Raw genomic sequence first — 14,226 nt, forward strand, 5'->3', positions numbered from 1 at the left:
CACTGCATCTTCTGTAAGGGGGGAGGTGCATGTGATTCCCAGTAGACACAGAATCACAGAATCACAGAATCATCTAGGTTGGAAGAGACCTCAAGATCATCGAGTCCAACCTCCGACCTAACACTAAGTCCTCCACTAAACCATATCGCTAAGCTCTACATCTAAACGTCTTTTAAAGACCTCCAGGGATGGCGACTCCACCACCTCCCTGGGCAGCCCGTTCCAATGCTTAATAACCCTTTCAGTAAAGAAGTACTTCCTAACATCCAACCTAAAACTCCCCTGGAGCAACTTTCGCCCATTCCCCCTCGTCCTGTCACCAGGCACGTGGGAGAACAGACCAACCCCCACCTCACTACAGCTCCCTTTAAGGTAACTGTAGAGAGCGATAAGGTCGCCCCTGAGCCTCCTCTTCTCCAGGCTGAACAAGCCCAGCTCCCTCAGCCGCTCCTCGTAAGACTTGTTCTCCAGACCCCTCACCAGCTTGGTCGCCCTTCTCTGGACTCGCTCGAGCACGTCCATGTCCTTCCTGTAGCGAGGGGCCCAAAACTGAACACAGTACTCGAGGTGTGGCCTCACCAGAGCCTAGTACAGCGGGACAATCACCTCCCTAGACCTGCTGGCCACACTGCTTCTTATACAGGCCAGGATGCTGTTGGCCTTCTTGGCCACCTGAGCACACTGCTGGCTCATATTCAGCCGACTATCAACCAATACTCCCAGGTCCTTCTCGGCCACGCAGCTTTCCAACCACTCATCTCCCAGCCTGTAGCTCTGCTTGGGGTTGTTGCGCCCCAGGTGCAGGACCCGGCACTTGGCCTTGTTGAACTTCATACAGTTGACCTCAGCCCATCGCTCCAGCCTATCCAGATCCTCCTGCAGAGCCTTCCTGCCCTCGAGCAGATCGACACACGCACTTAGCTTGGTGTCATCTGCAAACTTACTGAGGGTGCACTGGACGCCCTCATCCAGATCATCGATAAAGATATTAAAGAGGACCGGCCCCAGTACCGAGCCCTGGGGGACACCACTTGTGACCAGCCTCCAACCAGATTTGACTCCATTCACCACAACTCTCTGGGCCCGGCCATCCAGCCAGTTTCTAACCCAGCGAAGCGTACGCCAGTCCAAGCCCCGAGCAGCCAGTTTCTTGAGGAGAATGTTGTGGGGAACGGTGTCAAAAGCCTTACTGAGGTCAAGGTAAACCACATCCACAGCCCTTCCCTCATCCACCAAGCGCGTCACTTTGTCATAGAAGGAGATCAGGTTCGTCAAGCAGGACCTGCCTTTCATAAACCCATGCTGACTGGGCCTGATCGCCTGCTCGCCCTGCAAGTGCCGCGTGATGACCCTCAAGATAATCTGCTCCATGAGCTTTCCTGGCACTGAGGTCAAACTGACAGGCCTATAGTTCCCCGGGTCTGCCCTCCGGCCCTTCTTATAGATGGGCGTCACATTGGCTAGCCGCCAGTCAACTGGGACCTCCCCCGATAGCCAGGACTGCCGATAAATGATGGAAAGCGGCTCGGCCAGCTCCTCCGCCAGTTCTTTCAGTACCCTCGGGTGCATCCCATCCGGCCCCATCGACTTGCGCACATCCAAGCTCCTTAGCAGGTCGCCAGCCATTTCCTCATGAATAGCAAAGGCCACATCCTGCTCCCCATCCCCTTCCGCCAGCTCAGGGCACTGGGTATCCAGAGAACAACCGGTATTGCCGCTAAAGACTGAGGCAAAGGCGGCATTAAGCACCTCAGCCTTTTCTTCATCCTTAGTAACTAGGTTTCCCCTCGCATCCAGTAAAGGATGGAGATTCTCCTTAGTCCTCCGTTTCGCATTGATATATTTGTAAAAGGATTTTTTGTTGTCTTTAACGGCAGTAGCCAGGTTGAGCTCCAGATGAGCTTTGGCCTTTCTAATTTTCTCCCTGCACAGCCTCGCTACATCCTTGTAGTCCTCCTCAGCGGCCCGCCCTTTTTTCCAAAGATTATAAACCCTCTTTTTTCTCCTAAGCACAAGCCGCAACTCTCTGTTGAGCCAGGCCGGTCTTCTTCCATGCCGGCTCGTCTTTGGGCACGTGGGGACGGACCGCTCCTGTGCCGTTAAGATTTCCTTCTTGAGGAGCGCCCAGCCTTCCTGGACTCCTCTGCCCTTCAGAACCGCCTCCCAAGGGACTCGGCCAACCAGCGTCCTGAGCAGCTCAAAGTCAGCCCTCCGGAAGTCCAAGACAGCAGTTTTACTGGTCCCCTTCCTGGCCTCGCCAAGAATAGAGAACTCTACCATTTCGTGGTCACTCTGCCCAAGACAGTTTCCGACCACCACATCTCCCACCAGTCCTTCTCTGTTTGTGAAGAGAAGGTCTAGCGGGGCACCACCCCTGGTGGGTTCACTGACCAGCTGCGTCAGGAAGCTATCTCCCACGCTCTCCAGAAACCTCCTAGACTGCTTTATCCGTGCCGTGTTGTGTTTCCAGGATATATCCGGGAAGTTGAAGTCCCCCACGAGGACAAGCGCCGACGATTTTGCAACTTCTGTCAGTTGCCTATAAAACTCCTCATCCGTCTCCTCATCCTGGTTCGGCGGTCTATAACAGACCCCGACCAGGACGCTAGCCTTGCCGGCCTTCCCGCGGATCCTAACCCACAGGGATTCAACCTTATCATTCCCAGCCTGGAGTTCCACAACATCAAAAGATTCTCTAATGTAGAGAGCCACGCCACCACCCCCTCTGTGCTGCCTGTCCCTCCTGAAGAGCCGATAGCCAGGCATTGCAGCACTCCAGTCGTGGGAGCGGTCCCACCACGTCTCCGTGATGGAAACCAAGTCGTAGCCTTCCTGCTGCACGATGGCTTCCAGCTCCTCCTGTTTGTTACCCATGCTGCGTGCATTAGTGTAGATGCACTTCAGCTGGGCCATCGCCTTCTTCCCCAGCCTAGCCATTGTTTCCCCCGGCACGGCTCCAACAAGCCTTGTTTGAGCCCCGTCCCCCTTCTCGCCTAGTTTAAAGCTCTCTCTATGAGCCCCGCCAGCTCCTGGCCTAGGATCCGTTTTCCCCTTGGAGATAGGGACCCGTCTGAGGCCATCAGGCCGGGTGCCGAGTAAAGCTCCCCATGGTGAAAAAACCCAAAATTTCTGTGTTGGCACCAGTCTCTGAGCCACCTATTAACCACGTGAGCTTTCCATGTCCTCTCCGTGCCTCTCCCTTCCCCCGTAGGGATAGACAAAAACACCACCTGCACTCCCGCTCCCTCCACCAATCGTCCCAGCCCCCTATAGTCCTGTTTGATAGCCTTGAGGCTTCTCTTTTCAAGATCATCACTGCCAGCCTGGACTATCAAAAGCGGGTAATAGTCAGAGGGGCGAACCAGGTTTGGAAGCTTCCTGGTAACGTCTCTGACCCTGGCCCCAGGGAGGCAGCAGACTTCCCTATGCGTGGGGTCAGGCCGACAAATAGGGCCCTCCGTTCCCCTGAGTAGGGAGTCGCCCACAACAATCACCCTTCTTTCTTTCTTGGTGGAGGCAGTCCTGAGGTGTGGAGTCAACTTCCTCACCTCAGGCATCCTCCTGGGCAGGCTTCCTACCTCGTCCTCACCCAGTAGCTCTTCTTGTTTGCCTTTTAATGGCTTCTGTTTCAGAAAGTCAGAAAACACCTTGATAAAAATGTATATGTAGGGAAGGGATATCCTGTATCTTTCAGGCAATGCATTTTTAGAATGTCTGCCTAAAAAAAAAGGCAAAACCACCACCAACAAAAAAAAAACAAAAAACATTGGCAATATCCAATCAGATATAAGCGTTAAAATGGTTTTATTCCAAGACTGGACAGATGGGTGATTTGTACTGGATTTGTATTTTGGTTTTGGGTTGTACTTCTCATATTAGTTTTGTGTGCCTCATGTCCAAACACCATTGTCTGCACTATTGTAGACAATGCTAATCCTCTAGGATATTACACTTGACCAATGAATCTTAAAACTTTAAATGGTAGGGAGACTGGGCAAGTTTACCTAGATGAAGTACTACCATTTTAAATATTACTAGTAAAATGCAACAAGACAAAACACGTATCTGTTCCAAATAAAAACCCTGTAAGACAGTAGCCATACTTCTGATATGTTTCTTAATGTCTTGCCTTTCTTCATGTTCCACTTTTACAGCCTCTTAGCATTTACAAGTTTTCCTATTTTTGTTTTCCAATTTAATTGACAAAATTACTCTGTAGATGCTTCAAATAGTTTGATATAATGCTTGAATATCAATATAAATGTCCACTTGAGTGACAGAATGCTGATTTTTCTGCATTTTAGAGCTCTAGGGGACACAGGTATAGCAGCTATTCCTCAGACGCATTGCACACGTTAAAGATCCCTAGACACATTATCTGTTTGTTTTAAATACTCATTCTATATCCTGTGATTTTGACCTTCTGGTAAAATTGCTAGCATAACAGAAACATTTCTAAAATGGATGTGTTGCTTCTTAACAGCTATAAAATATTCCCTTAACTATCTTGCAATATCATAAAAAAGAGCAATATGTCAATTTGATTCAATCTGAATAAGCAAGGCATATATTCATCAAATCTGATTAGAAAGTAGGCAAGTTAGGCATGCCAAATCTTCAACAAGATTTCTAAAAACTATTCCTAAAATCATTCAGAACTATAATTCACTTGGTGAATTATTTTTAAATTACTTACAGATTTTAATTATGATTACAGTTTTGCTTCTAGTTGAAAGTGTAGAGATATGTTAAGAGTACCAGATAGCATATGCAGTTTATTAAATTCTCAGCTAACTTTGTATTAGCATGTAACAAATACAGACTATGGTGTACTTGTTCTCTTTTATATATAAACTTGTAGTGTGTATATAAGGAATATGACTACATATACAGAAAAGTAAGAAAAATACAGGTCATTATATGTATTTTTATTATACCACTTATTTTTGATATTATTGCATTGGTAAGTATTACACATGCGCTTGTCATTATAAAATGGAGTAAATGGTTAAAAATTGTCATTAACATAATCACCTATTGTCACTGGTCTCACAGTAAGGTCAGGATTTTGACTATAAAAAGAAGTGCAATGTAATCATGCACATATATGATTATTTATGGGTTAAATAATTAAACATGGAAGTCGTATATGAACTTGCTAGTATGCCAACTTTATGTAACCACTCTACGTAGAAACTGCTATCAGCCACCCTAAGCATAAATGGAAACACCTATTTCCTCTCCTCCCTGCATCAATAAAATGCCAGGCATTATTGTGGCAGGAACAGAAAGAAAACAACACTATGCCACTGTGTGAATCACAGACCTTGGATACTGTACTTTTTGTCTCCTTATTTCAATAAAGGTAAAACAGAAATTGAAAAGGCTTGGAAAAGAGCAACAAGGATGACCAGAAGCTGGGAAGTTGGGATGGCTTCCACAGGAGGAAGGACTGGGAAAGCCAGGAATCATTTGCCTGGACAGCAGGGGGCATGCAGAAATATGGGAATGGCCCACAAAAGCATGGAGAAGATGGCTTGGAATCAGCTCATCATTCTCCTTTTTCACATTCATATGAGGGGGCATGAAATAAAGCTTTCAGGAGCAATGCTTAAAAAAGGAAAGTGGTTCCTCATACAGCAGGCTAGACCTGTGGGACTGCCTGCTGAATGGTATTATCATATTGTCTCTCTTGTTGCAAGGGATCTCTGGACACTGCCTAGCTGAAGACCCCTGCTCAGAAGAGGAGTTTATTTAGGTTCAATGGAAGACTGGGTAAGTATTTAGAGACTCACTATGCTCTACTAAGCAAACCACAACATGCTCAGGAACCCCCCTATCTATTTAAAGAGGTTCTGATGTTCCACTCAATTGGAGTCACTCCTTCTGTATCACAAAATGAATTTCTTCCTACCTTTATCTCAGTGCTCCGAGAAACTTACATAGCTCTGTGTAATGTGTACACTGCGGCTTTGGTCAGACCACGTAAACTGTCTATCATCTGCTGAATGAAAAGAAGCCTTTCAGTTAACAATCAGGCAACAGGAGCATGCCTTTTCTGTTACACAGCACATAAGATCCGAGCGGCTCTCAAAATGAATACTTTATCATTAAGTCACTCTTTGGGTTGATGAGGGCACACAGCTGTGCAAATGCTTCACAAGTTCAGGATTTTGAAGTACGGGAGAAGCTTTTTACTACTGCCTGGCGGTACAGTTGACACACAGAGTTCCAAAGAATAGCTTTTTCTCCTTTGGGATGAAGGACTGAATGTATACTATTGATAAAGAAAATTTCTGTTTAAAAAAGGAACAGTAGGTGGCATTGTGTCTTGCCATCTATCTAGTTCACTAGGACGCCGTAAGGGAAACAATAATTTAATATATATTCCTAGCAGCCAAAGCTGGAAGTGTTCACAGTGCTTTCTATCACTGACACAGGCCCAATTTCAAAATTTCAATCTTACTTTTTGAAGGTGGACTCCAGCAGTACAGCAATATATGCGTTTGTCAGCTTCATACTGGACTATCGCAATTTGCCAAGGACAATTTCATACAGAGAAATGCAAAGCCCCATTAATGTGAAGTGTGGCTGCAACCATGTGAAGATGTATTTCTTCAAGACTGAACTTTATTTTGACTTGCAATCTGCAACATCTTTCCATTTAAATAGATGGCTTTCACTTATCAAACAACTTTGATTTTTCAAAACCACAGGGATCAACTCGTTTTGCATACCACGAAAGAATTAAATAACAGAGGTTTTTAGGATACAGACGCCTTGATACACGTTGCCCTGCAAGACTGTGCACCCTCAAACTCCCCCAATTATGTGCTACAATCTATTGTTTAACTCATATATGCTCTAAGACAAGGCATTCTATTTTACCATTTCTTATCTTATATGCCCTGTGCATGATAAAGCTAGAGCATGACAAATTGTTCAGACTCGTTTTCTGCTCGCACAGTATCCCCACCCTTCAATTGTTTCTGTCTCTTTCCTGGATCCCTGCAGAGGCCCCAGTTACTTATGAGGCCTGGTTCTCCGGTGGGACACCTTGATCACACAGATCGACCAAATTAAAACACAAGGGAACTGAAAGCAAGTTATTTTCAAATCTGAGCTCTGCTTCCTTATCAGCTGAATGCAAGAATATTAGTGTATTGATTTCTACTTATTTTTACCAGTTTTTCCTAAGCGGCAGAGTAAGAAGATTGTAGGACAGCTTTGGTTTTTAATTCCATGTTCTGCATGTTCAACTTTAAATAAAGAAAACGTATACAAGAATGTAATGTAACATTCATAAAATTTGATTTTCCTGATAGAAGGAAAAGGGAGGAGTGGTAAAAAGGAGAAAATGAAAGACTTTTCCCTACTATGACTGCTTTTGACAATGTTATTTGCTCCTTTAACTTTGTATTTAAGTAATATTGTATAATAATCTTTTACAGATGGTAGCAAATGTTTGATTAAATATATGTTAAAGATCCTTGCACCTTTCTCACATACGTGTGGACTATAAAGAGCAGTATCTAGCCTTTCACTACTCATCATTGAATTCATTACAATCACTTCATGGTCACAATTAAATCATAGGATCATAGAATATCCTGAGTTGGAAGGGACCCACAAGGATCATCCAGTTCAACTCCCGGGTCCCCAAGGGACCACCCAAAAATGAGACCATGTGTCCAAGAGCATTGTCCAAACACTTCTTGAACCCTGACAGGCTCGGTGCCATGACCACTTCCCTGGGGAGCCTGTCCCAGTGCCTGACCACCCCCTGGGTACAGAACCGTTTCCTAACATCCAGCCTGAACTACCCCTGTCCCAGCTCCATGCTATTTAAAAAAAAAAAAAAAGTGGTAGATTTCAAAATAAACATTTAAAAATAATTGCACTTCATTTAGAGGAAATGTAGAACAATCTATTCCTATTTTAGAATTCTTCCAAACTAAAATCTCATAAGCTCTAAGAAAAACCTTGACATCGTGTTGATCAGGTATTCTGTTGATCACATATTTACTCTTAAATGCCCTTGGAATACAAAACTCAAATTCACAGAAACTGTCGTATAAGTATAAACTAATCTCCAACAGATTACTCCAAAACAGTTTCTGTTTTAAACCAAATTATATATCAAATGTAATCAAGAAAGTAGATTTAAAAAGCACTGATCTCCCTTTATGAACCAAAGGATACGATCACACTTAGGTGTAACCCTCCACATTTCTAAGACCAAAAAAGTTACATTATAGCACTAAATATTCTGAAAAAAATAACAATTTGGAGCTGATGATGAAAGACATGACATAAAAAATTACCTGTTTTGCCTAGTAAAAACATTACAAAAAACAAATGTGCTAAAACTTCCTGGAAAAGTAATATGAAGCAACAATATTCAACAATTTAATCCAAGACAAGAACTGTCATAAGGTTGTTGGCATTATTTTCATGTGATCAGGCTGAAAGCACTGCACAGATAACCTTTCTGAAAATAGTATGACTTCTGAACCTAGTCAGCAGGAAGGACCTGAAAAGCACATTTTAGAAAGGCTCTATGCATGCATGGTTGGAGAGGGAGATTTTTTTTTCCACTTTTTAAATCCCAAACCAAATATATGAAATGGTCTTGGGACCAAAATATGCAAAAGTTGGGAAGAACCAACTATGGATTAAAAATAATGAAAAACAAAATCTGGTTATTTTCTGTGGAAAGTCCTCAAAATTCCTATTACTCAATATATCAACCATACGCAGGTTGTGTTGGATTGTCTACTGAAAGCCCCTCTGGGCTCCATAATAGCTTTATTATTAATTTGCTAATTTATATGGTGTTCATTGTTGTGGCAGCCAGTTGCTTTAATTAAATACGCCATACAAAGCAAGGTAGGCGGGCATTTCAGATGGTGATCTGTTTCCTGAAGCCCTGATTTAGTGGCAGTCTGCCCAGGATAGAACTGAATTATAACTCCCAGCACCTCTCTCATTTCCAATGAGTTGTTTTAAACAGTGGGTTTAAAGACAGAAAGATATTTCAGATAAAACACAATTCAAGGACTATCCCAAAGGGTATTTTTCATATTAATTTCAGGAAGAAGCCAGTAGGGTTGCTCATGTAATTGATTCCCACATAAGTCAAGGAGAGTTGGACCATTCACAATACCACTGGGTAAAGCATCACATACATCATAGCTGAAGCTGGCAGCGCTGCCCACAGTTAAGGCAGCCTGACACTTAGCCATTACTGGACACTTTTTATTACTTGCTATTTCCAGTTTTACCAACCACAGCAGTACAAACATCTGAAAGGAGATCCTCAAAATAAGGAGACTCTAAAAGACACTGGGTTTTTGTCTTTCCTCCTGTCCACTCCACAGAACTGTGTGACAATTGGCAATACTAAGACTACCCATTTGTTCGGAAGTTTGTGGCATTCCGCTTGAGTAAGAGCTGTTTTTCCCTTATTTTTCAATTACTCTCCCTTTCCATTCTCCATGTAAGTACTATTCTCCAGTTTGCACATGAGTTGTATTCAGATTTCTTAAACCAGGTGGAAGGAATGGTAGAAAAGGAGGAATGTTCACATCACAGTATAAGCAGACCTGCCTTAATGTGTTTTATTTATTTTTCTTCCCCCTCAATGTTTGGTATTAATTGTAGGCCTCTGGCTGCCTGGTTCTGTGAACTGTAGGACTGTGACCTGTGAAGCAGCAAATTTCCTCATGTTGCCATCAAAATTGTAAGGTATCAGTTTTATCAGCTGCATGTTTATATGTTTATCAGGCTCGACGGAATTCATGCCACAGTACTGAGAAAGTCAGCGAGCGTTATCGCAGACCTCTCTCAATTACCTACCACGGGTCTTGGGAGTCCGGGGATGTCCCTGCTGACTGGAAACTAGCCACAGTTACCTCAGTGTACAAGAAGCGCACAAGTGGAGACCCTGGAAATTAAAGGCCTATTAGTTTAACTTTAGTACTCCAAAATTATGGAGATGACTATCCTGGGCATCATTGAAAGGCACTTAAAGAACAACATAATCATCAGACCCAGCCAACGCAGGCTCACGAATGGAAAGCCCTGCTTCACTAATTTGATATCCTTTCAGGATAAGATCACCTGGTTAGAGGATGGAGGAAAGGTGGTGGATGTAGTTTTTCTGGATTTTAGCAAGGCATTTGGTACTGTCTCTCACAGTATCCTTCGGACAAATTGTACAGCTGTGAGATGAACAGGTACACAGTACACTGGGTGAAGAACTGCCTGAACAGTAGGGCTCAAGAGGTTGTAGTAAGTGGGGACACATCTAGCTTGCGACCAGTCACTACTGGTGTTGCCCAAGGCTCAGTCCTGGGGCCAGTGCTGTTCAATATTTTTATCAACCATCTGGATACTGGAGTTGAATGCATGCTTAGTAAACTTGCTGATGACACTGGACTGAGAGCTGCTGTTGACACTGCTGACTCTTGAGGGATGAGAGGCCTGGCAAAGATATCTAGGTATATGGGAACGCTGAGCCATCAGCAACAGCATGGAAATTTTCCCCCTTCTTCAATCTTCTCTCCCAGAGGCCCACCCAGCATCACTCCCTGGCTCAGCTCTGGCCAGCAGCAGGTCCCTTTTAGAGCTGGCTCTGATTTGACATGGGATAGGTGCTGGGCTCTGCTCACAGAGCCCTCCCCTGCAGCCCTCATGCTACCAAAACCCTGCCGCATAAGCCCAATACACTACTGAAAGAGGCATGTAGAAAGAAAAAATATAAATAGATAGTTGAAACAGTTGAGTGTTATCCTGATAAAATGACACTTTAAAAAGCCATACTTGTAAAACTTTTCTTGTATGATAACAAAACTTGTTCTCCTCTCATATTCTGGAAAATGATGTCAGCAATCAATGCAAATATTTGGTTAAAATACAGAAACCATTAAGTCCTGGCAGTCCATGGGCCATTTGCCTTGTTAATTCTGTTGAACACTAATGAAACTTCATAGCTTCTAATACAAGGACACAAAGGAAACCAGGTGGAAACTGAGCCACAGACTGTAAGGAATAAATTTGTTTCTCCATCTGAAAACATGAATGACCATACACTGTTGGTTTTATCATCTGCGTATCCACTCTCGTGATGTTAAGAAGGGGATATCCACTCAAAGGTAAAGCTTTTACACCATGCTAATCATAGATATTCTACAGAAGAGAAACAGAGATTAAAGCTGCACATACTAACATATTTGTTCAACATAATTCTCAGTATATTTTTCAGTGTATTCTATCTAAAATTCTATTACAACTTTGAAGTTTTGACAAATTGTGTTAACAGAGAACAAATTTAGTGTTTTCCCTCAAAATTAATAGTATTCATCTTACAGTTTTAATTTAGAATTTGATAATTAAGGCAGGATACAACTAAAGTTAATGAACCTTAAATGTAATGTCTACAAATATGTATCCAGTCACAGTTAGGTGTTTAAACTTTGATTATAGGCAATGGAGACCTAATGAGCAATAGTCAAGGGAGCCCAGGAAGCAACTCATCTCAGTCTAAATTGGCTATTCAGTTGAATTCATCTGTAGGCTACTGTAAATATATTGATTACCATTCTATCGATTTTAATATGAATATAGTCATCCAAAGTGTTAGAGAGTAGAAGTAGAAGAAAACAACACTTAGGTGGAAACCTTACGTGGAAAATATTGAACTATGAGATGATCATTACCACTCAGGTCTGGGACCTTGAAACTATGGTAGATAGTTCCACTACAGTATCAGCTCAGCGCATGGTATAAGTAAAAGCAGTAAGATGTTAGGAATTAAAAACAGAGGAATAGAGAAGGAGAAAAAGCATCATTATGCCACTGTATAAATAAGGTTTGCCCACAGCTTGAATACAATGGGAAATATAAAGTCCTGTACCCGGTCAGAATAACCCTATGCACCAATACAGGCTAGCTGCCTGCCCAGCTCCATGGAATGACTCCGTTGTTCAAGAATTGAGCTGAACAATGCCTGTGTGTAAAACTAAGCATTACTTCTGGAGGAAGTGCTCATCAAGCCACTTTCAATAATTTACCTGCAGTCCTGGCTAACAGAGGATGTCCCACTTGACTGGAGGTCAGTGAATGTGACTCCAATCTACAAGAAGGGCAGGAAGGAGGATCCAGGGAATTATAGTCTGACCTCGGTATCAGGGAAGGTTATGGAGCAGATCAGCTTGAGTGCCATCACACGGCTCATAAGGGACAGTCAAGTGATTAAATGCAGACACAGTGGGTTCATAAAAGGCAGGTCCTGCTTAACTAACGTGATCTCCTTCAATGACAAGATGACCCACTTAGTAGATGAGGAAAAGGCTGTGAGTGTTTTTTACTTGGATTTTAGTAAAGTGCTTGAGGTTTAGTAAAGCTGTTTCCCACAGCATTCTCCTGGAGAAGCTGGCTGCTGATGGCTTGGAGAGGTACAGTTCAGTGAGGGAAGAACAGACTGGATGGCCGGGCTCAAGGAGTCACAGTGAATGGAGTTCAGTCCTGTTGGCAGCTGGTCACCAGTGGTGTTCCCCAGGGCTTGGTACTGGGGCCATTTTTGTTTAACAGTTTTGTCTGTGATCTGGATGAGGGGATTGAGTTGCACCCTCAGTAAGTTTGCAAATAGTACCAAGTTAGGCAGGGCTCTTGACCTGCCTGAGGGTAAGAAGGCTTTGCAGAGGGATCTGGAGAGGTTGGATTGATGGGCTGAGTCCAGTCACAGGACACCCAACAAGGCTAAGTGCCAGGTCCTGCACTTGGGTCGTAACAACCCCATGCAGCATTACAGGCTTGGGGAAGAGTGGCTGGGAAGCCCATCAGGCAAGAACCTGGGGGGTGCTGGTTGGCAGCCGTCTGAGCATGAGCCATCAGTGTGCCCGGGTGGGCAAGAAGGCCAGTGGCATCCTGGCCTGTATCAGGAATGATGTGGCCAGCAGGACTGGGGAAGGGATTGTCCCCTTGTACACAGCACTGGATAGACTGAACCTCAAATATCATGTCCAGTTTTGGGTCCCTCACTACAAGAAGGATCTGGAGTTAGCTAACTCCACACTCAAGGTTTAGCATGTGCAGAAAACAGCAACAAAGCTGGTGAAGGGACTAGAAAACAAGAATAATGAGGAGAGGCTCACTGCTGCTCACAATGCAGTAAAGACAGGAAATGCTGAGTTAGGCTGGTCCAAAAATAGTGGTCAAGAACTACTGCAGTGTGCAGTAAGGAAATAGAACAATTTGACATTTATTAAACACTAATATAACATGTCCAAGTACCTTATAAAAGAGAAAAACTAAATGAAAGAACATATTTCAAACAGTGTTATGACGAAATAAAAATGAAAAACGTTACTATCCAGTAATGTTGGTTTTCACATGGCAAGATATTCAGTCCCCTATTTCATGCAGAAAGACTGCTTCATATCCTTTGAGATATTTTAACATATTTCCACTGGCTTCACGTATTTTCTAAGAGACTTGAAAATTACAGGGTTAGTTGGAAATGACATTTCAACCTTAGCTTCATTTTAGTACCATGGTGACTCTGATGAAGGTACGTCACATATTTAAACATTTCTTATAGTTTCATCTCTGACTGTACGTTATAAAGCTATCAAATTGTTACATCCAGCTAATAATCATTATTCTTGCCTCATCATCTACAGTTATTTTTTAAATAAAACTATCATCCTTAAGCTTCATTTCTGGACATAAAACAAAATCCAGATATCGAGCACATGATTGTATATGGAAGATATTTCTGCTTCATTGTCATATAAGTTTATAAAGTGTTTTCTTAGTATTTGATATTTCTAGAAGTATAGCAATGGATCGGGAACCTGATAACAATTCTGAGCTGATGCATTTATTAGATGTAGTAAAGAATAATGTATACAGCCTATGAAGTAGTTTAATTTTAAGGGAGTTTTGCTATAGTAAAGTGCTTAAGCTATGAGACTATATGTATTTATCCAGGGAATGATGATGGTGGATCACAGCACATTTCTTTGGACACATGACTCTGCACAGATAATATACAAACTTATGTAAATTTGCAAATTAATAGCTCTGCGTACAAAACACAGGAGCATATATGTATCTTTAAACACTGATTTTCAATTTTTAGGCTCTGTTTATGCTTTAAGTTTCCACATATAATTCTGAAAAGTACTAGAAGATAATAATGCAGAAGATAACTAGAAGATA

At 42.9% G+C, this 14,226-nt stretch overlaps 1 protein-coding gene across 1 annotated transcript in view; it reads right to left on the bottom strand.

Annotated features, from left to right (window-relative positions):
- The window catches only part of EYS (eyes shut homolog), a 728,533-nt gene that overhangs the window by 436,417 nt on the left and 277,890 nt on the right, over window positions 1–14,226 (bottom strand). The gene's annotated exons all lie outside the window — the stretch shown is intronic.

Source organism: Cygnus atratus, chromosome 3, assembly GCF_013377495.2.
Source record: "Cygnus atratus isolate AKBS03 ecotype Queensland, Australia chromosome 3, CAtr_DNAZoo_HiC_assembly, whole genome shotgun sequence".
NCBI lineage: Eukaryota > Metazoa > Chordata > Aves > Anseriformes > Anatidae > Cygnus > Cygnus atratus.